Raw genomic sequence first — 26,201 nt, 5'->3', positions numbered from 1 at the left:
ACCTCTTGTTATAGTCTTTGGCTTAAAATCTAACTTATGTGATATAAGTATTGCCACCCCCAGGTTTCTTTTGATGTTCATTAGCACGGTAAATTGTTTTCCATCCCCTCACATTAAATCTGGAGGTGTCTTTAGGTCAAAATGAGTTTCTTGCAGATAGCATATTAATGGGTCTTTTTTTTGTTTGTTTTTTCTTTGTTTTGTATCCATTCTGGTACCTTCTGTCTTTTGATTGGGGCATTTAGCCCATTTACATTCAGGGTAACTACTGAAAGATATGAATTTAGTGTCATTGTATTGCCTGTAAGGTGACTGTTACTGTATATTGTCTCTTTTCCTTTCTGGTCTGTTACTTTTACATTCTCTCCTTGCTCAGAGGACCTCTTTCAATATTTCCTGTAGGGCTGGTTTGGTGTTTGCAAATTCTTTTAATTTTTGTTTGTCCTGGAAGCTCTTTAACGCGCCTTCTATTTTCAACGACAGCCTAGCTGGATATAGTGTTCTTGGCTACATGTTTTTCTCATTTAGTGCTCTGAATATATCATCCCAGTCCTTTCTGGCCTGCCAAGTCTCTGTGGATAGATTTGCTGGCAAATAATATTTCTACCACTGTATGTTACAGACCTCTTATCCCAAGCTGCTTTCAGGATTTTCTCTGTGTCACTGAGACTTGTAAGTTTTACTATTGGATGATGGGGTATGGACCTATTTTTATTGATTTTGAGGGGACTTCTCTGTGCCTTCTGGATTTTGATGCTTGTTCCCTTCCCCAAATAAGGGAATTTATCTGGTCTAATTTGCTCCAATGAACTTTCTGCTCCTCTCTCTTTCTTCTTCCTCTGGAATCCCAATTATTCTAATATTGTTTCATCTTATGGTATCACTTACTTCTCAAATTCTCCCCTCATGGTCCAGTAGTTATTTATCACTCTTTTGCTCAGCTTCTTTATTTTCCACCATTTGGTCTTCTACATCACTAATTCTCTCTTCTGCCTCATTTATCCTAGCAGTATTTTAACATTTTTTTATTGCACCTCAATAATACGTTATGGATTTCTACTTAGTTAGATTTTAGTTCTTTTTTTTTTTTTTAAGATTTTATTTATTTATTTGACAGAGAGAGTGAGAGATCACAAGTAGGCAGAGAGGCAGACAGAGAGAGAGGGGGAAGCAGGCTCAGCACAGAGCCAAAGGCAGAGGGTTAACCCACTGAGCCACCCAGGGGCCCCTAGATTTTAGTTCTTTTATTTCCCCAGATAGGGATTTTATTTCTCCAGAAAGAGATTCTCTAGTATCTTCCATGCTTTTTTCAAGCCCAGCTAGCATCTTGGTAATCGTCATTCTGAACTCTAGTTCTGACATCTTACTAATGTCCATATTAATTAGGTCCCTAGCTGTCCATACTGCCTTTTTTTTTTTTTAGGTGAGTTTTTCTGCCTTGTCATTTTACTGAGATAAGAATAGATGAATAGAGAACAAATACTAAAAGGGTAGCAATGACCCCAGAAAAATATACACTAACCAAATCAGAAGAGAGATGAAACCAGGGAAGAAAGGATGAAAAAAATTATATATATATATAATATAAATATATATTATATATAATTATATATATAATATATATTATATTATATATATATATAATTTTTTTAGACTGATGAAAAGAACAGAGCCACACATTTGATTTTGGGTGTATTTTGGTCTGTTAGATGAAATTGCCTCCCAAATTTTATTTATACACACACACACACACAATGAAGGGATGCAATAGACTGTAAAGATGAAAATTTAAAAAGATTCTAAAAAAGGAATTGATAAGAAGTTGGTTGAAAAAAGAAAAAAATGTAAAGAATGTGTTCAGGCTTGAGATTAGAGCAAAGCCATATGCTAGATTTAGGGTATATTTTGATCTGTTAGAAGAAACTGTATCCCAAAGTTTTAAAGAAAGAAAAACTTCTATGTGTACAAAAAATAAGGTTAAATACAATGAAGGGATCGAATATGACTATAACAATGAAAAAAAATTTTTAAAGTGTTTTAAAAAGGTATTGATAAAATAGTTTTAAAAAGTTTAAAATAAGAGGAAACATTTTTTAAAATATAGAATAAGAAGAAATAATTTAAATTAATTTTGAAAGAATTAAGGATCGTGGGGGGAAAAGCCACGAATTCTGTGTTGCTTCCCCGTAACTCTGGAAAGGTAGCCGTTGTCCTCCATTGGTGAACTTGGCCTCCGCCGGACGTTCTTGCTAATCTTCCCGGAGAAGGGCCTATTGCCCTGATTCTGAGATGTCTTCGCCTCAGACGGAACTGCCCCGCCCTTGCCAGGGGTCAGGCCAATTGATCGGCTCAGGTTCGCTCTCGCGAGCTTTTGTCCCCGCGCGCTTTCAGTAGAGTTCCCCAGGAGGGGAATGAAGATGGCGGCCGCCCAGCCGCCCGCCAGAGGAGCGAGAGCCGGGGCCCCAGCACTGCTCAGTGCGCCCTCAGCGAAAAGCCATTAGTCTCTCCCGTCTCCCTGGTCTCGGCGCGCTCCGTGCTCCTCCGGCCGGTGACGGAGCTTTTCTGTCTGTGGCGCTTGGCCCGGGTTGGCGTCTCCAAACGCAGCACATTTCCGCAGCGCGCTCGTGCGCCGCTTCTCCCGGAAGAGAAGGGACCAGCCCCGGTCCCCGGTCCACCGTCTGTGCGTCCCCGGCTCGAGCACAGCGGCCCCACAGAAGTCCCGGTTTGGTGCCCGCCGCCCGGCCGCGCCTCCCCCCGCGCTCTGTCTTCCCGTTGATGGCCTCGGCTTCACTTCTCCGCACATCCGGCCGTCCGTCCCTGGCACGGCGGCTCTTCCCTTCGGCCCCTGCTGGGTGAGTAGGTGCTGGGGACGGTTTGCCGACTCGGCTCAGCTCCCCCGGCGCCGCCCCGCGAGGCTCCCGTTGCGCCGCCATCTGGCCGCCCCGGGTTTCTTTTTGGAGATTTCCCTAATCCCTTTCTCACAGAATGTTTTGTGAGGCGCCGGGCTATAAGCACGCTTTGTCGAGAAATCACTAATTTCAGTGCTCCAGAAAACCATTTTCTTTCTGTTTTACCTCATTTCCACCCTTAAAAAAATCAAACTTAGAGCTCCGTGCTGGTCGGGCGACGCAACGCTTCCCGGCCACGTCCGGAGGCAGGACGTGCCCCGCGGCTTCCAGGCTGGCTTCCAGGCTTCCTAGCACAAGGGCCTCGTGTTCCAGTCCTGCCCACACACTGCCGCCTCCATTTCCGGACGCACCCCCCAAGCTCCCCCGCGGTCCCCGCGGCCGCGGAATGCGCGTTGCTCTCTAGCGACAGCGACGGTCTCGGTGTCTGCTTCCCGCGGGCGGCGCGCAGCCTTCCGGCCGTTGCTGCTGCTTTTCCTTTGCTTCCCCACGCGCAGGTGCCAAGGTAAGCCGGACGCATTAGTATTCACACGTTGTGCGCGCAGCCCAGCCAACACGTACCGGAGGGAAAACATTATTTCTCATAAGTGCTCCATAATCATAGTCTTTATTGCATCCAAATCTATAGTGTGGCACATAGTGGAAAGGTTTTGGATTCTCCGTGGAAGAAGCGACAGACTCTGGCAGGCAACAAAGGCAAGAAAAAATACATCATCAGAGAAGGATAATTTCTCTGTATAAACGTAGGGTGACGTTGGGACCAGACGCTGGTGAGTCTGGGAGCACTGGGTTTCCTATTGCCTGTGTGGTTCATGGTCTTCCCAAGTAGCGTTAACTTTCTGAACAACTGAGCAGACTGAAAAGGCCACTATTAGCAAAGCATATTTCTGCAGGAATAAGTATTCATAGTAATTCCCGCTCCAGTCTAAGGGGTTGGGCATTCTCCCTCTATAACAACAAATGCTAACTGGAACCCATGAAGGGTGTTGCTGGGGGGGAGGAGAGTGGCTTTCGTCTTGCTGTTCTGATTTGCTTGGATGTACTGAAATTCCAGCCATAGGAGATTGTTACCCACTCCCCCTGCACTGGGCTTGGGTGGTGGTGGTGCGTGTGACTATTTGGCATTCTGCAACTACGACCTGAATGATTTTTCTTGGAAATTTAACTCTTTAAAAATTCCCAGGGGTGTTAGATACTATCTTGCTTGGGGAAAACAGATCTGGAGTGGGGTGGGGAAGAAAGATGTACTCATCTGAAGGCATTTGATTTCTTCATTATTTTATCTTCCCATGGAAATAATTTCATAACCATTTTTTTTCTGGGAAAAATTCACAAGAATTAATGTGGAACCATTAGGCACAGATTCCTGCCTGAGGTCTGGATATGAATTCCAGAGACCAGAGGACTTATTGATGTATCTGGATGTTCGGGCCCCCTCAGAGGGGGCTTAGCAACACATTTCCTGGATTAAACCGGCATGAAAGTTCAGTCAGACTGCAAGCCTGTTTTGTCAAGGTAGGGAAGCCATTTAGAAGGTCAGCTAGCTGGTGTTTGATGATTACGTCAGTAGTGTCAAGTAGAACAGGGTGGGCAAACTGTGGCCCACGGCCGAAACCTGACAGCTCGCTGTTGTTGTGAATAAAGCTTTATTGGCACAACACACCCCCCCCCCCATTTGTTTCTGTATTGTCCAGAGGCTGCTTTTGAACTACAACTGCAGGGCTCAGTGGTGGCACCAAGACAGTCTGCAAGGCGTAAAATATTTCCTTCGTGCCCTTTGGTAAAGAAAGGTTGAGGACCCTTGAATTAGAAAACTAACTAGTTTGGGGCACCTGGGTGATTCAGGTGGTCAGGTGTCTGCCTTTGGTTCAGACCATGATCCCAGAGGCCCAGCTGGGCTTCCTCCTCAGCGAGGAGCCTGCTTCTCCCTCTCCCTCTGAACCGCCCTCCCGACTGTGCTCGCTCTCTCTCTCTCTCTCTCAAATAAAATTAATGAAATCAAATTCTTAAAAAAAAGAAAAGAAAATTAACTAGTTGTTGTTACCTAAACTTTTTGAATCATTGTTAAGTCTTTTGTCTCTACGTTTAGACAAAATTGTGTATCAAAGGTGCTGTATCTGTAATAAGATGCTGGAAGGCAAGCCATGTGTGACTTCTGTTGATAAGAGGAAAAGGCCACTGAGACTGCAAGAAACCTAGATGCTACGTCTGTCTGACATCCTGACTTCCGCTTTGCTCTGTAAATTTTTGGCTGAAAAATGGCTTTAACTGCTCAAAGGAAAGGCCCTTCTCTCCAGCTCCTTTATGAAAGCCCAGTGTTTTCTCGCTAGATGAAGGTCTTGTGGAAGCTCATCTCTTGCTTAATCACTGAGGTTCATTTTCTGACATAATTTGGAGAACGTTTCTATCAAATCGCGTTTGGACGGGGCAGAAAAGTTTTCAGTCGGCCAAACCATCAAGGAGGCTATGATAAGGAATCACTAACCCCTGCCCCGGACCGAGGCAAATGTGGGATCACCAAGACGTAATAAGTATAGCTTTGCCCCGAGAGTGGTGCTGGGCTGTCCGCTAAATAAATCATTTATTTTGAAAAAAAAATGTAATCGAGGGGCTGTGCACTCATAAACCCGTTCTTCAGCAGAGAAGTACTTAAGGCGCAGTAAGTAGTTTAAACAAAATTAGTGGAAAAACAGGGAGTTAAGGGAGCAAGAGATCAGGTTTTCTGGGCTCACCACACATCAGGTGATTTAAGCTAAAAATGGCTTAAAATACCGCAATCACTTGAAACGCCTTACATAAACTGACCAGGAATCTGGGGCATTCAGGCTAAAGACAATTTTCTTCTCCTCAAGATAAGGGATGGGGAATTAGTCATAGGGTATTTCCAGATAATGTAGTTAACACCTCGTGTAATATTAGGTGGACGGGGAGCTCTGCTCTCGGGCCCAGAATTGCTCCTGCCAATTCTAATAAGAAATGTGTGTATTTTTGTTAAAGTCTGGGTAGCCACTCCTGGGTCATTTCCACAATATGCCTCCCTTTGGTGTGAAAGGGGGCAGAAAGTGCCCCCGGCGGCTGTTTTGGTAACTTGTTCATTCATTCATTCATTCATTCATTCTCACTCACCCATTCATGCATCACATGGTTCCCAAGCCCCTCTGCCAGGCGCAGTGCTAAATTCTGGAGGGGCGCGAGCAAAAAACATCTCATTTTCAAGGGGCTTATTGCCCAGCGGGTATTTTCTCATCATCTAGACAGTGCAAGGAGCGATTCGATAGCAGAAGGAGATGTGGGTTGTACCTGGTCCAGTCCTCATTGGCCAAGGGAAGGTGTCATGTGGAAAGATTTCTCTTGAGAGGCAAGGTGACTCAGAAACACCACCGAAGCCAATCACCATGACTCTCTCGGTTTATAAAGGCAACCTTCCTCTCACTTTGGTTCATTTATTTATTTAGACAGTTAATTATTTTACCTCTCATTTTAATTTCCTATGTGAAGCCTGTCCCCTTTGCTGATGCTCAGTATAAGAGAGAGAGAAAGGTGAGAAGAACATGAACTTGGGACCAGCCATTCCTCCCCACATCTGAGTCCCGACTCTGCCTGTTACTGACTGAGTGTCCTTGGGCAAGTTGCTTAACCTCTCTGAGCTCCAGTTCCGTCATGTGGCTGCAGGACTGAGATGAGGGACTAGCCACTGCTATAGCCAGTGACTGGGGAGAAGATGAATGACAGCAAAAGGTCATGTGGTGGTCCTTGACCCCACACCCTTCTGCCACTTCATTTTGGCTGTTGAAGAGTGGAGAGAAGTTGGCCTAGGTGGCCATGGACCCTTGAAGGGTTTCTAATCGTCTGCCCGGTCTGGCCTCTGTGATCCAGAGACAAGGCAAATGCTTTCCCTTCTCACTGTGTCGTATGCTCTTTCTGGTGCTTTCTGTGGGATTCTTGAGATACACAGTAGAAAGCACAGGCCACGTTCACAACCAAGTGCAACTTCTGCATTGGGTGCCCAGCTATGGGGGTCTGGAAAGTGAGGACCATAGGGAGTGCCTCAGAGGAGGAGGAGGATCTCTGTGAGAACTCCTGGTGGTGGGACAGAAGCTCTCAGTTTCCAGCAGCAGAGGCAGCTTCGGTGGTGGTAGGGCCTTTCCCCTGACCAGCCGCCTGGCGCCGTGTCTCTGCTGTGCTATGTCATTAGGTCTTGCTGGCACTTGGGTCAGGAAGTGGCCTGAGGAAAAAGCTTCCCAGGTGGGCCAGTGCTTCTGACACTTGTCTTCAAGGAAGTGCCCCATCTCCCTTCCCTGGGACCTCCAATGATGAGAGGTGGCGGTCACCCAACAAGTTAGATTTCAGAAGTCACCGTCAGTGTTGTCTCTCCATGGATAAAGCATGCTTTTCATTTAGGCTTTTAAAAGATTGTAAATAGTACCCCAGCCCCTTTTCTCAGTGCAAGTCACCCCACCAGCCAAGGACCCTAGGTCAGACCCTATTGATTTGGTGGAAAGGGAAGAAAGACCCCCTCCTGGACCAGAGACAAGTCAGGATCCCTGTGAGATTTCCAAGTGCAGCCCCTCTCACCGGGAGGAATGGGGCGCGGAGCGGAGTCAGTAGGTCGGCAGGATTATGGTTCTTTCTCATCCATACCTTGGCCTGAGCCCAGTTTCGCACCTGCTCTACTACCTTCCACAGAATCCATATGGACATGATACCTGTTGAGTCTTCCCCCACGTAGGCCACTTACTCTCCACCAGGTTCCACAGTTTCTTCAAGGTTCGCCCTCTGCTTGGGAGAGGTGCAGTCTTCTGGCATCACTGATATCTCAAGGGTAAGAGGACACATCAGAGTGTCAGGGCCCTCTATGAGATCGCATCTCTTCTTCTGGAGTGAGCCTCTGGACAGCCTCCTAGTCCCAGAGGACAGGGCTCCAGAAGGCAGGCCCTGAGCCCACTTTCCTTCACGGCAGAGTGTCTGGGGACAAACCACTGACCCTATGGGCCCAGAGCCTCTCAGAAATCTGGAAAGCAAGCTCAGGGCCTAGAGGAAACTCCGTGGGACCCATGGAAGCATCTTAGCTTCTGGCCTGCTGTGCTCGTGTGGCCTTTGGAGTCAAAAGTCATGGGATGGAATCCCAGCTTTGCCACTAAACACAGAGAGTTCTTTAATCTCTGTGTGTCTCAGTTTTCTGTGAACTTGGGGAAGTCATCACAAATCTATTTCCCAGCATCGTTGTGAGGACAGCTCACATGCGGGGTGTGTGTGTGTGCGTGTGTGTGTGTGTGTGTGTGTGTGTGTTGAGAGAGAGGGAGAAAGCAAGCAGAGGCGAGTGTCTGGCACAGGGGCAGCGCGTACAATGTGGCTCTGCCGGGAGTCACAACTGATAGAAAACAGCTGTGTCAGAGTCAAACCAACGATCTCTTGGAAAAGAGAAAAATCTGACCAGTGGTTTTGTTTATGCAGCACCTGAGTTTGAGTGATAGAATTTTCGTCTGCCCTGCAAAGGGTGTTCAATCAGTCTGCCTTCGTCTCTTTAGAAATACTCACTAAGCATATACGCTGTGTGCCAGGCACCAGACGGCCAGAAAGCCTCTCACCGAGGTCATCGTCTCCAGCATGCACAGGGCCATCCAGTAAGGCTCAGGATGGGCAGTGAAGGTGAGGACAGCTGTCTGTGACAGGAGGGGACATCTGAACTTGGTCTCACACGCACTTGCCCCACATGAGATCTCCCTGGGACGCTCCTGCAGAACAGTCAAGCCTTCTGGGTTCTCTTCTCCCTGGTCCCAGCCGGTGGCCCTTCTTCAGTTCCCGGGTTGTGCCGTGCGGATCGCTCAGCTCCGGACGCCTCCTCCTCCTGTGGGCACAGCTTTGCGGAGTCTGGGGTCACCCCTTCCCCATCTGCTTCCCACTTTCCGAAATTCTTGCTGGTGTTTCCTGATCGTGGAGTTAAATAGTTCTCCCCGCCCCCCTTTACTAGGCTTCTGCTGGAGTTTCTGGAAGGACTTCAGGCAACAGTGCCTGCATCCTCCACGGGTAACCAGAAACCCCGTGACGTCGGTGCTTCCCCCACCACACCGGCACCCCCGGCGGAAGGGCGAGGACGGACGGTGCAGGCGGAGCGCAGCGCGGGCCCCAGGGCTGTGCTCGTACTTCTGCGGCCGCCGAGCTGTTCTCCTGCGTGGAGCGGGTGCGATGTCCGTGCCAGCTCCGTGTAAGCGCCTTGCACATCGGCTGATTTCGTCGTCAAAATCGTTCTGTAAGGATAGCCGCATGTCAGACTTACAGAGGAGAAGACAGCTTCGGGAGGGCGGAGTGTATTTCCCGAAGCCGGGCCGCTGTCTGTGCAGGCGGCCGACTGCGGCCCGGGTTGACGTGCAGGGTCGGCAGGTGGCGCCCTTGGGAGCCATGCCTGAGGGGCAGGGGGGCGGCAGGGGGGCACGGGGAGGACCGAGCTGTGACGTGATGTCAGCCGGTCTCCAGGAGCCTGAAGCCAGCGCGGCCCTTCAGAGAGGCCAGGTAGGCTCGGAGCCGGCCGCCTTCCAGAGGGGCGGTGCTTGGGCAGGGCAGCTCCCGGAGAAAGAGGCGGCCCTCGGTGCCCAGCAGCTGGAGCCGTGAGTGGCGCCGGTGCAGAAGGGGGAGGCTCGGGACCAGCCCGGGGCGCCTGCTGGAGAGCCGCGTGCACGCCGGGAAGCCGTACCTCCCTGACCGGAGGTCGTTCTTGGGCGTGGGAACGGGGCAGAAGAAAAAGGGCGAGGACGGAGCTGGAGGACGGAGCTAGACGGGTAGGCCGGCTGGTCTCCACCGGGACCCGGTAGCTGGCGAAGGGGCTGAGGGGATCGTAGTTAAGGCAGATCACACGCGCCGTGTGCAGGGGCAACGCGCCAGATGGTGGGCCTTGCGACCCTGGAGCAGGCTCGGCCGGCTCGGTTCGTGGGACGTCGTGACACTCACGTCTCCGGGATTTCAGCTGAGAAGGGGAAGGCGGCGCCCCCCTTTCTGACGTCATGGTCTCTCTTGTTTGTAAGCGGTGCTCCTCCCAGCCCGGAAAGATGGGGTGGCAAAGCCCCCTGTGTTTACCATATCCCCTTGGAAAGCAGGGACAGTAGTGTCATTAAGTCTGGGGCAGACTGTCCTCGTGCAGTTTAATCAGAAGAAATCTGTGCTTTCACCTGAGGAAGTCCCATAAACCAAACACGACTTCGAGGCTTATCACCTTTGACAGAGTCACAGAGTGCCGAGTGCAGACACCTTCCTGCTCTCTCTGACTTTGCCGGTTGGTGGACAGACCGAACCAAAGGGCCTTCAGCTTAAGAACGTGTCCCCTAACTGTGCGTTGGAAGCTCCCAGATTCCAGTGGGTTATCTCTGCTCACTGGGCTTGTCCTGTTGGGCAAAAGGAGAAAATTCAGAGTTTGTATGTCCGGCTTCCACGGATACTGGAAAATTAATTCATTGTCCTGCGACTTGCAGTCCGATGCATGGTCCCCATCTCTTCTCCCTGACACCCCCCCGCAGTGTCCCTCCCCCCTCCCGTAGCCCCTGTCCTCACCCACAACCCCACAGAGTCCCAGATCCTGTATCGCTCAGTGGGAGACATGAGGGGGCACAGACATCTGTGATGATACACGGATGCCAGCTGAGGCAAGAAATGCGTGGTTTTCAAGGATGCTGAACGCATAGAGCACACAGTTCTCAGGGAGCCGGGGCACGAGGAGGTCTGGAGTTGGAGGATCTGGGTTCGGATCCTGGCACTGCACTTCAAGAGCGCTGTGTAACCTCGATCAAGTTCTAGGTCCTTGAACCTCAGTTTCCGCACCTCTGAGGGGAGGTCATAAGTGAGACGCTGTTGCCGAGTTTCTAGAATGACGTTTAGGACTCGTAACTGATTCAGTCTATGTTGGCGACTATGGCTACCTAGAGCTGGGGGAGCCACCTGAGTGGAATCAGCTTTTAGGTTATGGGGACCAACTGGAACCAAATCTGTGTGTCACAGGTCCACGTCACGCTGACCCCCAGGTGTCCTAAACTGTACAGCGCTCCTGTGTCCATCCGGCTACAAGAACATTCCCATTTCTCTTGCTGCCACTGTCAAGAGTTGGGGTTCTGGAGCCCAAGAGATTGGGTTCAGCTCCTGACTCTGCCACTAGTTCTCTGACCTTTGTCTCTTTGGGAGTCAGGGCCCTACCTGTAGTTTGGCTTAGTGGCCTCCCAAAAATCTGGCATAGGTGGGACCCTTCCTGAAAGCAATTAAAGCCACGTCGATCCCTAGCACGAGGCAGGCAGGTGGCACAAAACCAAAACTCAGTAAACAAGGATTATTAAGTCATTTTACTTGCGGAGACTCAGTTTATCTATAAATAAAATGTGGATAAAGCTGCTTCCAGAACACTCTTGCAAAAATTCTAGGGCTTGGCTAGACTGTGTCCCAGAAGCTATCCTGCCCCGTAAGGATTCGTACATGAAGGGGCCTGTGTTGTAAACTCAGATGATTAGGAATCCAGAGGGGGCAGCCGGTAGAGGACAGGTTTTCAGCCACCTTAACGGTTCGAGGGCCGGCTACACCGCTGGCAGGTGTCCTCGCTGACACCTTGTTTGGTGGGTACACCTGCCTTCTCACAAGCAGGGAGCTCTGAGAGGAGGACTCCTATCACGTGCGGCAGCCGGAGGGGGAGCGCGCAGAGTAAGATGTTCCTCCGTGTACCCCGCTGTCATGAGCTCAGCATTTCTCCGAACTCGGAGGCCGGGAGAGTGCCAGCTGCCGTCGGCCGGTCACGGGCCACCCTGGTGCTCTGGTGCCTCCTGCCAGACATGAACCTGAGCCTCGCCAGCCTCCAAGACCTCCTTTGCCTGAGAAGCAATTGGTAGAACAGGAACATCGTAGGGGAAGGGCCTCAGACCCGTTCAGGGCTGTGTCCGAAATCATATGCAGGCAAAAATGATACCCCGCCCCGAGGTGGAGGATACCAGTCTAGAAGCCAGGGGGTCTGAGGACTAAGAACTGGAGTTCAGGTAGGAGGAGGAGGGTCCCTGAGGCTCTACCGGAAGCAGCTTGGCCATTAGAGGGATTCAGTCACCCAGGTAGGGGACATGTGCGCAGTCTGATTGGGCTCAGAAGGAACATTAGTCAGGAACTAGAACATGGGCTTTGAACCGAGACCAGCTCGGTTTGGATCTCAGCTCTGACCCTTCCCAGGTGCACGGCCGGCCGTGAGCAGCTTTGCCTCCTTGGCCTTCGCCGGGCTCCATGCTAATACCTACCTGTGAAGTGCCTGTGAGAACTGGAAGTACTAAGGGGTCACTGTCATTGTCCTTATTGTTTTGTTGTTGGCCATGGCGGCCGGGATTGGACCAGCCCTCCCTGAGGCAGCTGTCCAGCCGGGACTCAGGGACTCGGGGTGTGTTTGGAAGGAGACAGAGGAGCGGACCGGGAGCGAGGTGCTGGGGCAGGTGACAAGTGCGTCCAGAGGGGTACGACAGGCAGACGTGGGGGCTGCGGATCTTCTGGGGTTCGAAGGGAAAGAGGTGGGCGCGCCGGGTCAGCCTGGAGGGGAGTTTCCTCCTGGGGAAAAGTCTGCAAGTGACGTTGGGAAGCAGGGCGGGTGCTGGGAGGCTCCTCCGGCCAGCGTCACACTCGGCCCGAGATGCTCTTTCAGTCTCTGAGATTGGGAGCTGACCAGTGTCAGATGTAGGACCGTGAGGCGGGGCACAGGCCGGGCCCAACGGTTGCCATCACACCGTCCCGTGCCCTGGTGTGGCCCCGACCCCAGCAGCCCCCGCCCCCGCGTCCGACCCCGTGTGACCCCGGTACTGCCGCCCCGCCGCGCGCTCTGCACACGGCTCCATCTCGGACTTCGCGGTCCGCGTCCCCGGCGCTCGGGTCAGGCTGGAAGGCGTCGGCGTGGCCCACCCCGCCAGCGAGAACGCGCCTCCGCCCTCGGGACCGCGGGGACGCGGGCTGCAGGAGTAGCCACCGAGTGCACGCACGCCAGCCGCTCCCTTCGCGCGCAGGTCACTTGTGCTCCTGGGAGAACGGATTTCGGGGACCTACCTCCGCCTGCCTGGCGGGAGTCGCCTGGCAAACCGGTGTTCATGTTCTGAGGTGAGAATCTGGCAGAATGAGGGGGCTGGGGGCAAGTCCCGGCGGGCAGAACAGAGACGCGTGGACCCTTGATGCAGGCGGGCGTGAGATCGGGAGGATGTCGCCGCTTACCGGGCGGACTTGAGGCCACTCAGTGCTACTTCTGTGCCTCAGCCTTCTCGTCTGCGGAATGGGAATCCTACCCCACAGGGACGGATGTGTGTATCTTCCCAACGTTTTATTGTAAAAGCTTTTAAGTAGAAAACTTGAAAGAGTATTGTAGCAGCCACCCAGCTACCCAACACCTAGATTCTGTATTTTTACCGCACTTTTTTATAAACTGCACTTGCTTGCTCACCTCGGGGTCCATCTGTCTGTCCCTTTCTCTAGCACCACTGCACGGGAGATTGGAAGATTTGGAGGAGATCTGTGTGAGGGCCTGGGGGGCAAGAGGTGGGCAGTGGGGTCTCGAGTTTTATAGCACTTAACAAGTAACTGGGGCCCTGGTCCCTCTGTCGCTGCCTCAGAGACGTGGACGTGAACTTGGGTCTGGTGGCTACGACTAGGGAACCAGGGGAGCAGCGGACCCATGACCAGCGTGGCGCCCGGAGACGCTGCGTAAGGCTGGTGAGACGACGGCTGCCCCTTGGATCTGGACGTAAAAAATGGCTTCGGCTCCTGGGCTGTTCTCACCGCCCCACACTGCCGCCCGGACAGCAGAACTCGCAGGTCCCCCCCCCCCGCCCCCACCCAGCCCCGGTCCCCGCACGGCGGAAGAGGTGACCTTGTTTCTTGTTGGAATCGAGGCTGGAAGGAGTCTCTCACAGCCCACGGTGAATTCAGAGGGTGTTCTAAAGGGGAAGCCACAGGGAGCAAGGGCTGGTTCTTCCCTGGCTTTGCAGGAGAGTGGGCTCCGGTTTGTAGGGGACGCCAGAGCCCGCTCCGTTTTCTAAAGACCTAACTTTGCAGCATTCTTCAAGGGCTCCGGAGAGTTCCCTGTGCCATCAAATTAACTTTGGACACTTCAATAAAAAAAGTCCCGAAGGAAACTGGCAATTAATGCATTTACACTGAAGCATCATACTTGGGGAAAACATCTTCAAACACAGACGCTGTTTTCCAACCATTAAAAAGTTTGCGTGCTGCTTGGTTTCCATAGATACCTGAGGTAATAGCCTCCTTCCCCTCATTGAAGAGTGAGCGTGGCTCCATCTCCTTTTTTCTCTCTCTCTTTTTTTTTAACCTTAGTCTTTCATACCTTTTTCCTCCTTCCCCATTTGTGAAAACAAAAGGTAACTAAATTGAAATCTGGCAATGAGATTTGTCTGAGGAAGACAGCTTGAGTTATAAGCTCAAGGGACTTCATTTTTGCTCACCTCCTTATTATTTCGTGACTTCTACAAATAGTGTGTTACCTGCAGGGAAGAAATGGAGAATTTTCATTTGATCAAGTGATTCCCACAGTCCATCAAACACATAAACGTACTTGAAAGGGGAATGTTCGTGTTCTGTTGAAGAGCGGGGTGTGGAACAGAGGTTGGCAGACTGAGGCCAGTGGGCCAAACGTGGCCTTCTGCTTGCTTTTGTAAATAAAGTTTTATCGGAACACGGTCACATTCATTGGGGACTGTGCTGTCTGTGGCTGCCTTCCTAACAGCGGTGGCAGACCGGAGTTGTGACAGAGACTGTATGGCCCGCAGAGCCTAAACGAGTTTCTCTCTGACCTTTCGCAGAACAAGTTGACTTACAGGAAAGAATTGGGGTTTGGGAGGCATTTAATAGTTTTGTCACTCTAGGCGTGTGTTCATCTTGCTGTGACTCAGTTTCTGCATCTTTGAAATGGTAATGACAGGGTCCTTTTGTAGGGGTTGCGGAGGGAAAGCACCTCGCACTGTGCTGACACGTAGTAGGGGAGCAACAAAGACGATTTTTTTTTCTTAACTCCAGATTCTTTTGCTAGAAGAATCCAAAGAGGCCTATCTTAGGAGTCTAGAAGTTCTTTAGGAAACCCAAGGAAAGTGGTTAGAAACGAAAGCCAAGTAGTTCCACATCGCTCCTGGCCCAGGTGCATGCGCGGGTCTCCTCCCGGGGAGAAGGGCAGGGAACAGAAGTGGAGCGCTGTTCAGGGATGAGAAAGCCAACAAAAGAAACCACAATCATCTAGGAAGAAATCTTTAATTTCTATTCAGCTTTAAAGAGTTTGAGAGACTTTTTTTTTTTTTCCTTTTAACAAACCAGTTCAAGTACATGCCTTCAGATTATAAAAGTACCTGAAATTGCCTAGAATATCAGCATGCATAGCTTGTTAGTATTTACATATATTTACATAGGGAAACAAGAGAAAGATCTACAGTTATTTACAGTCTACATAGGAGAAGAGAAAGGCAGCCTAATTGTATTTCCTAAAATACAGGAGATGAGTAGTCAGCACATGCATATTTAGAGAATATTTGCATGATAGAATACAATTAAAAAAAAAAGACATACCTTTGTAACTTTCTATGCTAAGGTGTTGTATAATCAAGGTAATTTTTTTGTGTTTGTTTTGTTTCTAGTCTATTTGCATCAAGTGCTTTAAAATGTTCACTAACACCGAGGCAGAATTATTTACCCTGGCAATTAAAGCAACAGCACACACGATCATTTCCTACTAACTAGCAACAAGCTGCTGGTGAATGAAATATCTATTGTTTCTCGTTACCCATCGACCACTGTGACGAGATCTCTCTGTGTAAAGGCAGTGCCTAAGCTATCACCATTAATTATGAAAGTAATATAAATGAGACGCTCTCCACAGTATGTTCTAAATGAAATATTCACAAGGCCAGCGTCTTTGAGCCTGAGAAAGGATCTGTTGTAGAGAGCTCGCTATGAAAACGCACAAACCTAATGCAAACAGCGAGGCCGGGCATGGATGCCTGCCTGTGAGATCCGAATGGTCACCAAGTCTATTTCTTTTTTTTTTTTTCATTCATTTCTGGAAGACAGAGTTAAGAGTTGATTTCTGGCGGTGATGTGGCCCCATCAGAAGACCCTGTGGGTTTTACTCAACCCCCACCCCACCCACTCGTGCCTTTCAGGATGATGTTGTAGAATATTTTTGAGACCTGGGTGTAAATGAACTGTCTACCTTAAAATCTAAACAAACAGCTTGTTTGGGGTTTGCCCTGAAATCTGGCTCACTCACAAAAGCAGTCAGCTCTTGGTTTTCTAAAGGAGCCAACGTGGCAGGCCGACTCGGCGGGGTCAGTCCACGCAGCAGAGAGGAAGGGGGGAGCTTTTGTTTGTTTCACCTGTACCGTGAAGACACTCTTTGCACCATTATATTGGAACAGAAGCCATTAATTCTGCCTGGCAATTATTTCAAAGATTTATTTTAGTATACATGGCAAATACAGAGGCATACATTTATATACAGTATACAGAGCTAGCTATAACTGAGGATGAAGGAGTAAAAATGTAAAGCGTTTCAAATTAACACACGCTAAATATCTTCTTTTCTCTCTCATAAATACCCACTAGTCCTTCAGCGCCGGCGTTGGAGGCAGCCCGGTTGGCAAATTCCGGTAACCGGCCAGCAGATCTGTCCCATGTGGAAGGATGATGCCTTTCTGAATGGCCAGCTTCTATGGCTGTTTGGCTTAGCGGCTTCACACTGACCCACGGAACCGTGGGTACCCCCGTGCGCCCTTCCATCCCAGCAAGGGAACTCCCCGTTTGGAAAGAAACTGTACTTTGAGCAATGTGGTCATCCAGGCAAGACCAGCACGGAATGCCCCGGGGGCTTCTTTCATGGCTGGGGGACATGGCATCCTGTCGTTGTCTTACGGGGACCCTCTCTCAGGCCCAGGTGGTCGTAGGATGCTTTTGGCGGGCACAGTTGGAGGGGAACTCAGCAGCAGCAGGACTGGCCACCGGACGTGGCCTTCCCCTCGTGTGGAGCGCCACCCCCCGCCCCAGCCTCCTCCCAAAGCAGCTCTACAGTCTCAGAAAACAGCAGGTCTTAGAAAGATGAAATCATTCTAAATATTTCTCCTCCACTCTTTTGAGACCAGACATAAATCTGTCATGGAGCCCTTGGAACATTTGTGGCAAGGATTCTGGAACACAGAAGAGGTACGGAAAGGGCCTCATTTATGTCAAGGGAAAGTTCCGAACAGTTCATTGAATTCAAAACACAGGTCCTGAAAGCCTACCAAGGTCAGTGCGCCCTTCAACCCCATAGCCCAAGTGAGAACCCGCCCTTGCCTGGCCTTCCCGGAATAAACATGGCTTTGGGCCTCTTTGGATGGTTGGGATCGACTGCCTTTTTCTCCCCAAAACTGAAGGCTAGTGAGGACAAATATATTCTTCTGTCTTAAAAGAAAAAAAAGTCCTTTCCAGCTTTCCATCCTGAGCCTACTAGTCTCGGAGCTTGTTCCTGCAAATACTTCTCAGCGCCCGTCCTGAGTTTCCGTCTCATTCTGCCTTGGACTCCAAGTCATTTTCTTAAAACTCCATAATGACCTTGCTAGAAACATATGTTTTTTTGTCAGAGGGAATGCTGTGGGGTCTTGTAGTCGGACTTGGGTTTGGGGACGTACCATCTGGGATACCTGAAGTGCAAACAAGAAAGGCTGCGGGCCATCTTGCAGGCTATCTCTGAATGGATGGAGGCCTGTGGCTGTTTCCCGAAAGATGTGCTACGGTTGTTTTCCGTCAGACATTTCAGTCAAGATTCCCTTTGCAGTCACGGGCTCTGGGCTGTCCTGGGACCAGCTGCGTTTATGGTCATGGACTGGCCCAGCCCATTGCTTGGTCCTCCCAATCATCAAGGCCTCCTCACAGACTGTGTCCCCAGTGTCGCCTGGGGAATGACACTCCTTCACCTACTGGGGGAGAGACAAGTCAACTGAAAAGAACCTCTGAGGTTTTCCTGCACTCGAGAACCTGTTTCAGCAAAGAAGAAAGAAACCTGTTTCCTTAGGGCAGGAGGAGACCATCCTGACCACCGTGAAAGCGCTCGAGTGGGCGCGACCTCTTCTGTGAGGCCGAGAATCCGAACTGATCTAAATGATCTGAACTCTCAGAGCTGTAAAGCCTCCGCGGCGGAAAGCAAGTATCGGTACTCCTGATCCTCCTCACGGTCTTCTGTTTGAGAAACGGAGTAGTATTTCCCTTCTGTACTAAATGTGAAGAACAGCCTGTGAGTTAGCAAAACTCCCAAAGGCTGTGGGGAAAAAAAAAAAGTTCTGTTTTGATGCCAACAGGAAGTATCTGCCTGTATCCAGGCCCGGCTGGCGTCAAGCCTCTGCGGGGATGAGCGGTCCGAGACTCGAAGGAGCGAACGCGTTCGGGGCGGACGCGGGGCGGGCGGGGCACGGGGACCGGAGGCTGATCCCGCGCCCGAGGAGCGCGGCCCGTGTCCTCCAAAAGCCACACTCACCCGACTTGTGTGAGAACCCACTACATGGAGACTGGCTTAGGTTTCACTGGTTTTGATGTGGTTCAGTTCACGCGCTGAGGAAAGGTCTGTCATCCGAGAGCAGGTTCCTTAGCTGGGCAGATGTGGCACACAGAGGTGGCCTTTTGAATCACGTGACCTTTCTGTTAAGGGCCGTTTGCTACTGGATCTTCTGAGGTGGCGCTGAGTCTTCCATCTGGTTAATCCAAATGGATATAATTTCAATTTAGTTCACTGACTAAATCAACAATGGACAAATTGTCCTTTGAACACTTCTCAGGTGAACCCGGCCTCCCGTTTCATCCCAGGCCGCGTCGGGGCCTCACACGGTGGCAGGTGGCAGGGAGGCCCTCGCGAGGAAGCTGCCGCCAAGGGGGACACACACAGCAGGGAGTGGGCAGTATGCAAACGTTGGGTCCAGTGTTTGGGAAGGAGGCTTTGCACGGCGGCTGGTGCGGATTCTGGAGCGGGCAGACCTGCGTGGTGATGCGTGTGGCTTGGGGCATGTTGCTTTTTGTCTCTGACGCGAAGCGGCCTTCTCTGCAAATGAGGGGAACAGTTGCTCCCGGCTCGGAGGGCTGCATGTGCCTGACCGGGTTGTAATCTGTCTGTACGTGCTAGCCATGGTCACCCCTCGGATAGTCACTGTCGCCACCCTGTCACTGGAAGAGCGTGACGGTGTGGAGGACAGCAGCCTTTCCGATGCTCGGTGATAGAGGAAGGGGGTGACTTTGTGGCTGTGGTCGTGCTCCTGGGGAAGGCCCCCGAGCCTTACTCCCGCAGGCTGACTCCATGAACTCATGAGACACTCGGCACGTGTTGGGGCTTAGAAGATTGTTCTCTGATGGCAGGTGCGAACCTGATAACGGGGGCCGGGGGGGGGGGGGGGGAAACAGTCTGCTTGGGTTTGCCTCACACCTCGGAGACTGAACCTGTAACTGTTTTTGAGGGACGGAGGGGAGTGGAGCTCTGCAACAAGGTGCTGCACTTGTGCGATCGAGTGGCTCCAGACTCTTCTGTCGGGAGTACTCCTGAGCGACAGGGAACGAGGGTGTGGCGGCGGCCGCGGATGCCATCGGATCCACGTGCCCTTGCCCCCTCGTTCCCACCGCGGCTCCGTCACCGCCGTGTTCTGGAGGACCGGACAGGTGGCCGGCTCTGCACTGGGCAAGTGCTGGTTTGCCTACCAGACCCCAGACAGGTAACAGGGAAAGCGTGGAAGGTTTGGAGAGGCCCTGGGTGGCCTTCCTGCCCTCTCTGTCCCGGGAGCTCAGCACGGTAATCACCACCCACTTCCGAAAAGGCTCCTGTTCGTGCCCTTGGGGTTCTGAACTCGGGCTAACTTCCGTGCCATGTTTCTTGACACAACCACTTTGTCTTGAACTGGCTGATTTGGCATGTGTCGTGCGATGTCCTGGTATCAGTAGGTCTGTAGAAAAGCAATCTTAGAACATCTCCTACTCTCGAGATCATTGAATATATAGATATTCCGTGACAGTGTGTCTTTATCTTTTTATACATCTCATAGTGAAATCTACTTTAAGACAGGAATATATTCTTCCTTTTAAGTAAGCATGCATTTTAAAATAGAGGAACTTGAAAACTGAATGCTATGTAATATGTGTCCTTATTAAAATGTACGGTATATTAAAGGACTAACCAGTGCATCACAGGTACTAGCATGGGGGTGTTGGTTTTTCTCTCCCATATATTGTTTATCAGAAACCTCTGTACCTTTTCCTTTAAAAGAGTCAATATTCATTTGTATTCCATGCTGACAGCTCCAAAGTGATGGCCAGCGGTTATCAAATAAATGTTGATGAAAAGCAGCTACTTAACATTTTCATCCCAACAAAGGGTTTTGGAAGGACGGATAATTTAGATCTCCCGGCCTCAACTATAAATAAACAACTGCTTTTTAAATCCCACCTTTCTGTAGTTGCTGATTGTACTGCAAATCTGACAAATGATTTCTGAAAGAGAATGATGGACCCTTATTACCAAGATACTCTTAACTTAATCCCAAAAAAGAATCGTAGGTAATTTTACATACACTATAAAGATTGATGGCACGCTTCTCCTCTGGCAGCTCGCAAATGTTTGACTAGATCAGAAATGGCATTCAGGTGTGATTAAAGATTCTGCTGGGCTTCCCAGAAATGTTCAGGCCCGGCGTCATCCGCACGCTAACTCACGCCGCGTCCCCGGGATGGAGCTGCGACACCCAGTCCCGGGGCTTGCAACAGCGCGCAACCTACCGGCGCCCGATAAATCGCTCTGAAAAGTTCATTGAGGGGAGCCCGCTGCGCCAGCCGGTGTTCCTGTGTCAAGTGTTGCTGTTCTCTTATCAGGGCGGACCGTGCGCAGCGCTGCCGGCCGGCAAGACGTCGCTTCAGACATCTCACGGCAGACTTGTTAACGTCCTTCCTTTACACGCTCTGTCATCTTTTCCAAGTTATGTACCCATGCCCCAAAAAGTGGCAGGAAAGTCATTCGATGGTGATTAAAGGGCTCTTTAAAAAAATTTTTTATCAGTTTAAAAACGTTTTATCTTGTATCAGCAGTCCCGGCTTATTTACTAATGAGAGTGCCCTAATGTGGCGCCATCTCGTTCTCATGACAGGCAGACGGAAAAGCTGATGAGCCCCAAATCAGAACTTGTTATTCAACTGTCATCACATCTGATCCTATAAAGATGTCACTCAGAGGCTGCCATGAGCACAGCTGAAAAGAGAATTCCCCGAGAAGCCAGGAGGGAGCAGGGCTGGGGCTGAAAGGTTGCGTCACTGCCAACGCGTCCAGCCGGAGAGGACGGGCAAGCAGGCGCCCGCTGAGCGGAGCGAGACCCCAGAGGCCGGCTTTGCCGGGCGCCTGCAGCTCACCTGCGCCGTGGAGGACACGGGCTTTGCGTTCAGGGGCCCCTCCTGCCCCGCGTCCTTCTCCAAAGCCAGCCTCGCCGGTGATGCTACTAAGACGGTGCGTCACCGAGCCTTGTGGCAAAGGAATCAAAGCCAGCTCTTGGGAAGAGATGGGCCTTTCTAAAATCGACGGTTTCCAGCATGCTAGCCACACCTCAGCTGACGTGAAATGAGCTCCACAGCACTTGCTGTCCGGGTGCGCGGAGGGAGAAGCCCGGCCCCCCAGCTCCCTTGTCTACCTGATTCTGGGTCAACGGAAGTGTGGAATTTCTCTGCAAAAAGACCAATCCCACAGTACAAGAGTGCACCGTGCTATCGTTTCAGAAGGTCACAGTGGCAAGACAGCACTTGGGGTTTGGAAGAATTCCGCTTTCTGCTCTCCCCAGTGGCCGGTTCTGATCTTCTCCGGCCCGGACAGCGCCCGATCACGGCGGCGCTGCGGGAGCGCTGACCGCACCGGGCGCTCCTGAGCGGGGCGGGGGCCGCGGTTTGGGGGATGAGCTGATGGCCAGTCACCTGACCACCCTTTGGTGGTTCTGGCAGCCGCAAAGTCAGATGGAAATCTCAGATACCCAGAAAATTACGCAAAACACCATCTCCACCGGAGCTCTGCTCGGGGCCGCGGCCGGGAGCGCACTGGGCTGGAGAGAGCCGGGGTGCGCGGCTCCGTTCTTCCATCTGTCTTCAGAGGCACTTGGCTTGCCTTTTCCCCACGTGGGATGCAGAGGAGTCACATAAACCTCTCAAAACTCTTTCGATAAATGTGCCAGGTGCTAAGCTAAGGGTTATTAGAAATGATAATTCAGTGAGAGGAAATTTGGATGACATGAGCTTATTTTCATTACACTTGAGCCACACAAATCAATTCGAAAATAGCTGAATCCAAGAAAGTAACCGGCTGTCTGGGGAGTGGGCATGGTGAGGGGCTTGGGGAAGTTAAACACCAATTACTGTTTAATTAAATCGAAGTCATGCTGGGTGTTCAAATTCTGAAGTAATGGACTTCTCCAACCCAGTCAAGCACCAGTAATCCTCAGAACTCAAGTCTGACGATGTCCCGCCCCCTCCGCTCGCCCCGCTCCCCACAGTCCTGTCACTTCTCTGTGCTGACCATTTGCTTTGCACAGAATTCAAATATGACCATAAAAACTGATGCTGAAGTCCTCTGCTACCAAACAAAGGAAATCTCAAGCCTGCTTTACAGCACTTTCCTAAAATTATAACACCTGGAGATCCTGATTCTCAAAATGATGTTGGCGTCCAAGGGTTCTAGAGCACAATCACAGGACGCACAAACCAAACCCCCCGGGGCGGGGGGTGGTTTCTCCACGAAGCTCTCTGCTTGGGCACAACGTCAACCTTTCAGGGGCAGGAGAAATGGTAAGCTTCGGCTGGGGACAGAACTGCGTTTCCCACTCTGTCAATGCCCGAGTGTCTTCTCTAATGGTGCCCTTGTCCCCATTACCTCTCCCATCCTCCTCCGCCAACCCCTCCCCATCAGCTGGTAATTAGTGGGTGCAGCGAGGGCTGTGATGCACATAAATAACCATAAGATGCCAGATCAACTGTATTGGTTTTAAATTAGAGCCGTGCCTACCATGTCTCCCTACGAACACCAGCCTATTATTTTTAATTACGGCTTGCAAAGCAAAGTGATTTCTTGCCCTCTTTGCAGCACCCCTGACGGCCCCGTGTCAGCCGGGATGATGTGGTGCCCGCCGGCATGCGCAGCCCTAGCCACAGCACCAACTGTTACTCAAAAGGGGAATCAAAAGTACTCGATCGCGCTCATCGCAACTTACAAGTTGAGGTGGGCTGAGAAGAAAAGTCCCCCCTTCGTCACTGTCCTTTTGCAAATACAGGGTGAATATGACATCAACAGAAAGGTCTTCACAGGCTCTGGATGAATCAATACATGTGTCGTGCGTCTGCATGAGGCCTGTGTGTACGGCAGGGGCCGGTGTCTGTGTGTGTGTCAGATATTTCCACACACCACTGAAAACTTCCCCTAGCAGCACCGTGAGCAAAAAATAAAGATCTGGCACCAGTCCCTTTCTATTTGATGGGCCATTAGCGTGGTTGGTTTAATTCAGACAGAAGGTTCTAGAAACATCTTGGTGTCAAGTTGCATCATTCGTTGAGAAGTCAGAGGGTTGGGTGCATTTGTTCTTGGGTGCGCAAAAGGATGCTTGCTGTCTTTCTCTCATTCCTCAGAAGAGACCTCTGCTGTGACTGATTGATACGCATATTTGTTTCTGAAGCCTTTTCCTCTACGAGGCGAGGCGTAAAAAGGGACACCAGCAGAGTTGGTGAATTTGCTTTCCCAGGATGCCACATCATACCTGTACAGTCACGTGCTGAGCTCAGTGCCCTTGGCCATGCTGAGATCCAGATACTCCCGGACCAGGCAGGGCGACGCTTGCTAATTCGCAGACAGAATGAAGTCAGCTCATCACCTCTTTTCTTTTAAAAAAAAAATAAATAAATAAATAAATTTTTTTTTGGTCTTTTGTCTTTGATTTCAGCAACAAGGAGCTGCCACCACCGTCTACTGTGCTGCTGCTCCAGAGCTGGAGGGCCTCGGAGGGATGTACTTCAACAACTGCTGCCGCTGCATGCCGTCCCCGGAGGCTCAGAGCGAGGAGACGGCGCGGGCCCTGTGGGCGCTCAGCGAGAGGCTGATCCAGGAGGGACCCGGTGGCCAGTCCGGCTAAGCGCGCGCCCGGTGAGCCTTGGTGCGCACACCGACCCTGCGCGTCTGCGCCTGCGCAGCTGCCGCCACTGGACCTCTGCCACCTAACTAGCCAGGGGCTTTCGGTGTCCACCCCCCACCCGACACAGATCCGCCAGAGCAGAGGGAATACATACGAGTAGTCACGACAGAGGGAAAAAAATACCGAGTACCGACGGGAATTACAGGGCCCCGGGGACAGTCTTTTCTGGGGCTGGGCGAGGCTGGCGTCTCTTTGCTTCCCTGGTGGTGGCCTGTTGGAAGGTGAACGCTGAGCTGGTATGCAGGCTCCTGTGTCACTGTGGAAGCCCGGGCTGTTCTCACGCGTGGCTTACAATAGCCAGGCGCCCTCTGTCCCCTCCCCCTGCCACCGCCACGGCCCCACTGTAGCTTGGAGCTGGCCGAGGTGAGTGTTGATCCTTTCATTCGTCCTGACCAAGCCTGAGTGGACGCAGCAGTGACTGGGGGAGAGAGCTCTGGGATCCCTCTTCCAGCCAGCCAAAAGAGAAGTGACACTTAGAAATGGGGGGCTAGACACAGCTGGTGGGTCCCAAAGGGCTGGCCCAAGTCCCTTGCCAAAGCTGCCCAAAAATTCTTGATAGATTATTACAAACAAATTTTGCAACTCATTCCCTAGACACCTTGGCGGGCAAGAAAGGAAGCATTGCGTCCATGAGAATATACAGGCTATGGAGGGGCAGAGGAGAAAAAAGTTGTTCCCCTTATTCCTCATTTGCAGTTTGAAGCAGCATCCTGATGGTGGAGGTTCCCAGCCTCCGGCTTATCCTGCTTGAGCGTTTCCGCTTCACCTTCCTCTGCTCCTGCCTAGGCCTAATAAGAGAACATGCGTGAAAATTATCACCTGAAGGTTGCACTGTCTCTGTAAATGTTTGTTGCAGTTTTGTTTTTTGTTTTGTTTTGTTTTTTTAGAAAAGAAATCTAGAGGAAAAATAAAGCGCTTCTTGTAGATGCCAGGAAAACACCGTCTTGTTTCTTCTCAGAGTTTGTTTTTGTGCTTTTGTGGCTGTCTGTGGCCAAGTTGTCTCCCGCGATTAGCATGCCAGCATCACGTTTTCTGTTGGAGAAAGAAAGAAAAGTGACTATTGTTTAATTTTACCTTGAGAGGCTTTGTTATTACTTCTAGTGGGTTCTTTTGGCCCTCTGGGCTTTGCTCCCCCTGTAATTAGCAAGTTCTTGGTGACCAGTCTGTGCATCAGAATGGGAGCAGTTGGGGGTCTCTTTTCCACTCACCCCTTTTCCCATTCCAGTAGAGACGTAAAGAAATGCACTTTGGCCTGATGGAGGGAATGCTTTTGCTGAAATACCAGGTGTGATGTGAAAATCACGCAGATTCCCTGCACTAAGCCCACTTTGATAACTCAAACACATCTTTTCCAGTAGGATGAGTGGAGAGGGGGCTGCCTCTAGCTCAGCTGTAGGCCTTCGGTGAAGGTAGAAGTTAAGCCAGTGCAAAGAAGACACTGGAGTATCATCAGCCAAGGTGATACCCAAACTATCAAAGAGAACCAAGGGAGAATCTGCTGGCTGCTGCCTTCCTGCACTGTCAAGGTCAGTGGGCTAATTCCCATATGGACCCTGCATCAGGAGGGTAAGAAGAGGCGTGGGGGAACCTGACAAGGAGCAGTGAGTATCCCCCCAAATCAAGAAGCTCAGAGTCAAAGTCTTCATATAGTCATTTGCTCAACAAGCCCATACTCGGTGCTGCATTGTAGAAACCCAAAGTTGAGGCTAACTACCCACCTTCCCTGCTGTGTGTCAGGTCTGTAGGCATCTTCATGTTGCACAGGTGAGCAAGTAGATGCCATGAGTCTCACTCCTTTTTTAGCTTATTCTACATCCAAGGCTGCTATTGCGCACCTTATAAAGTGTGTGTGTGTGTGTGTGTGTGTGTGTGCATGTGTGTGCACGTGATATAGTAGCTGTGTAATATATATGCACAGGTACTGCATGTGTTGATCGCCACTGTCACTGCTACAAACTGCAGATACTGTTTACTGAGTGTCTACTATGTGCCAGTGCCTGGCTAGGCACATCACACCCATTATCTTACTTTATGCTCACGTGATGGAACTAGAGCTTTACAGAAGCAAGGAAACCTACTGATTGAGAGT

General features: G+C 50.8%; 1 protein-coding gene and 1 long non-coding RNA gene across 5 annotated transcripts in view; one reads left to right on the top strand and one right to left on the bottom strand.

Moving 5' to 3' along the window:
• Positions 1-2,352: 2,352 nt before the first annotated feature.
• LOC131818538 (uncharacterized) lies at positions 2,353-24,927 on the top strand. Of its 4 annotated transcripts, none has more exons than XR_009348865.1 (2): positions 2,353-2,852; positions 23,864-24,927. It is a non-coding gene; the product is annotated as an uncharacterized LOC131818538 (long non-coding RNA). The 4 variants fall into 4 exon arrangements; XR_009348867.1 differs by lacking the exon at positions 2,353-2,852 and adding an exon at positions 2,875-3,676; XR_009348868.1 differs by lacking the exon at positions 2,353-2,852 and adding an exon at positions 8,506-8,555.
• The window catches only part of MAF (MAF bZIP transcription factor), a 334,904-nt gene continuing 333,491 nt past the window's right edge, over positions 24,789-26,201 (bottom strand). The window contains exon 3 of the mRNA XM_059153114.1: positions 24,789-25,144. The gene's annotated coding sequence lies outside the window, so the exon portion shown is untranslated. The remainder of the gene's footprint in view (positions 25,145-26,201) is intronic.

This window comes from Mustela lutreola, chromosome 16 (genome assembly GCF_030435805.1).
Source record: "Mustela lutreola isolate mMusLut2 chromosome 16, mMusLut2.pri, whole genome shotgun sequence".
Classification (NCBI taxonomy): domain Eukaryota; kingdom Metazoa; phylum Chordata; class Mammalia; order Carnivora; family Mustelidae; genus Mustela; species Mustela lutreola.
This window is presented reverse-complemented; position numbering and strand designations above follow the sequence as displayed.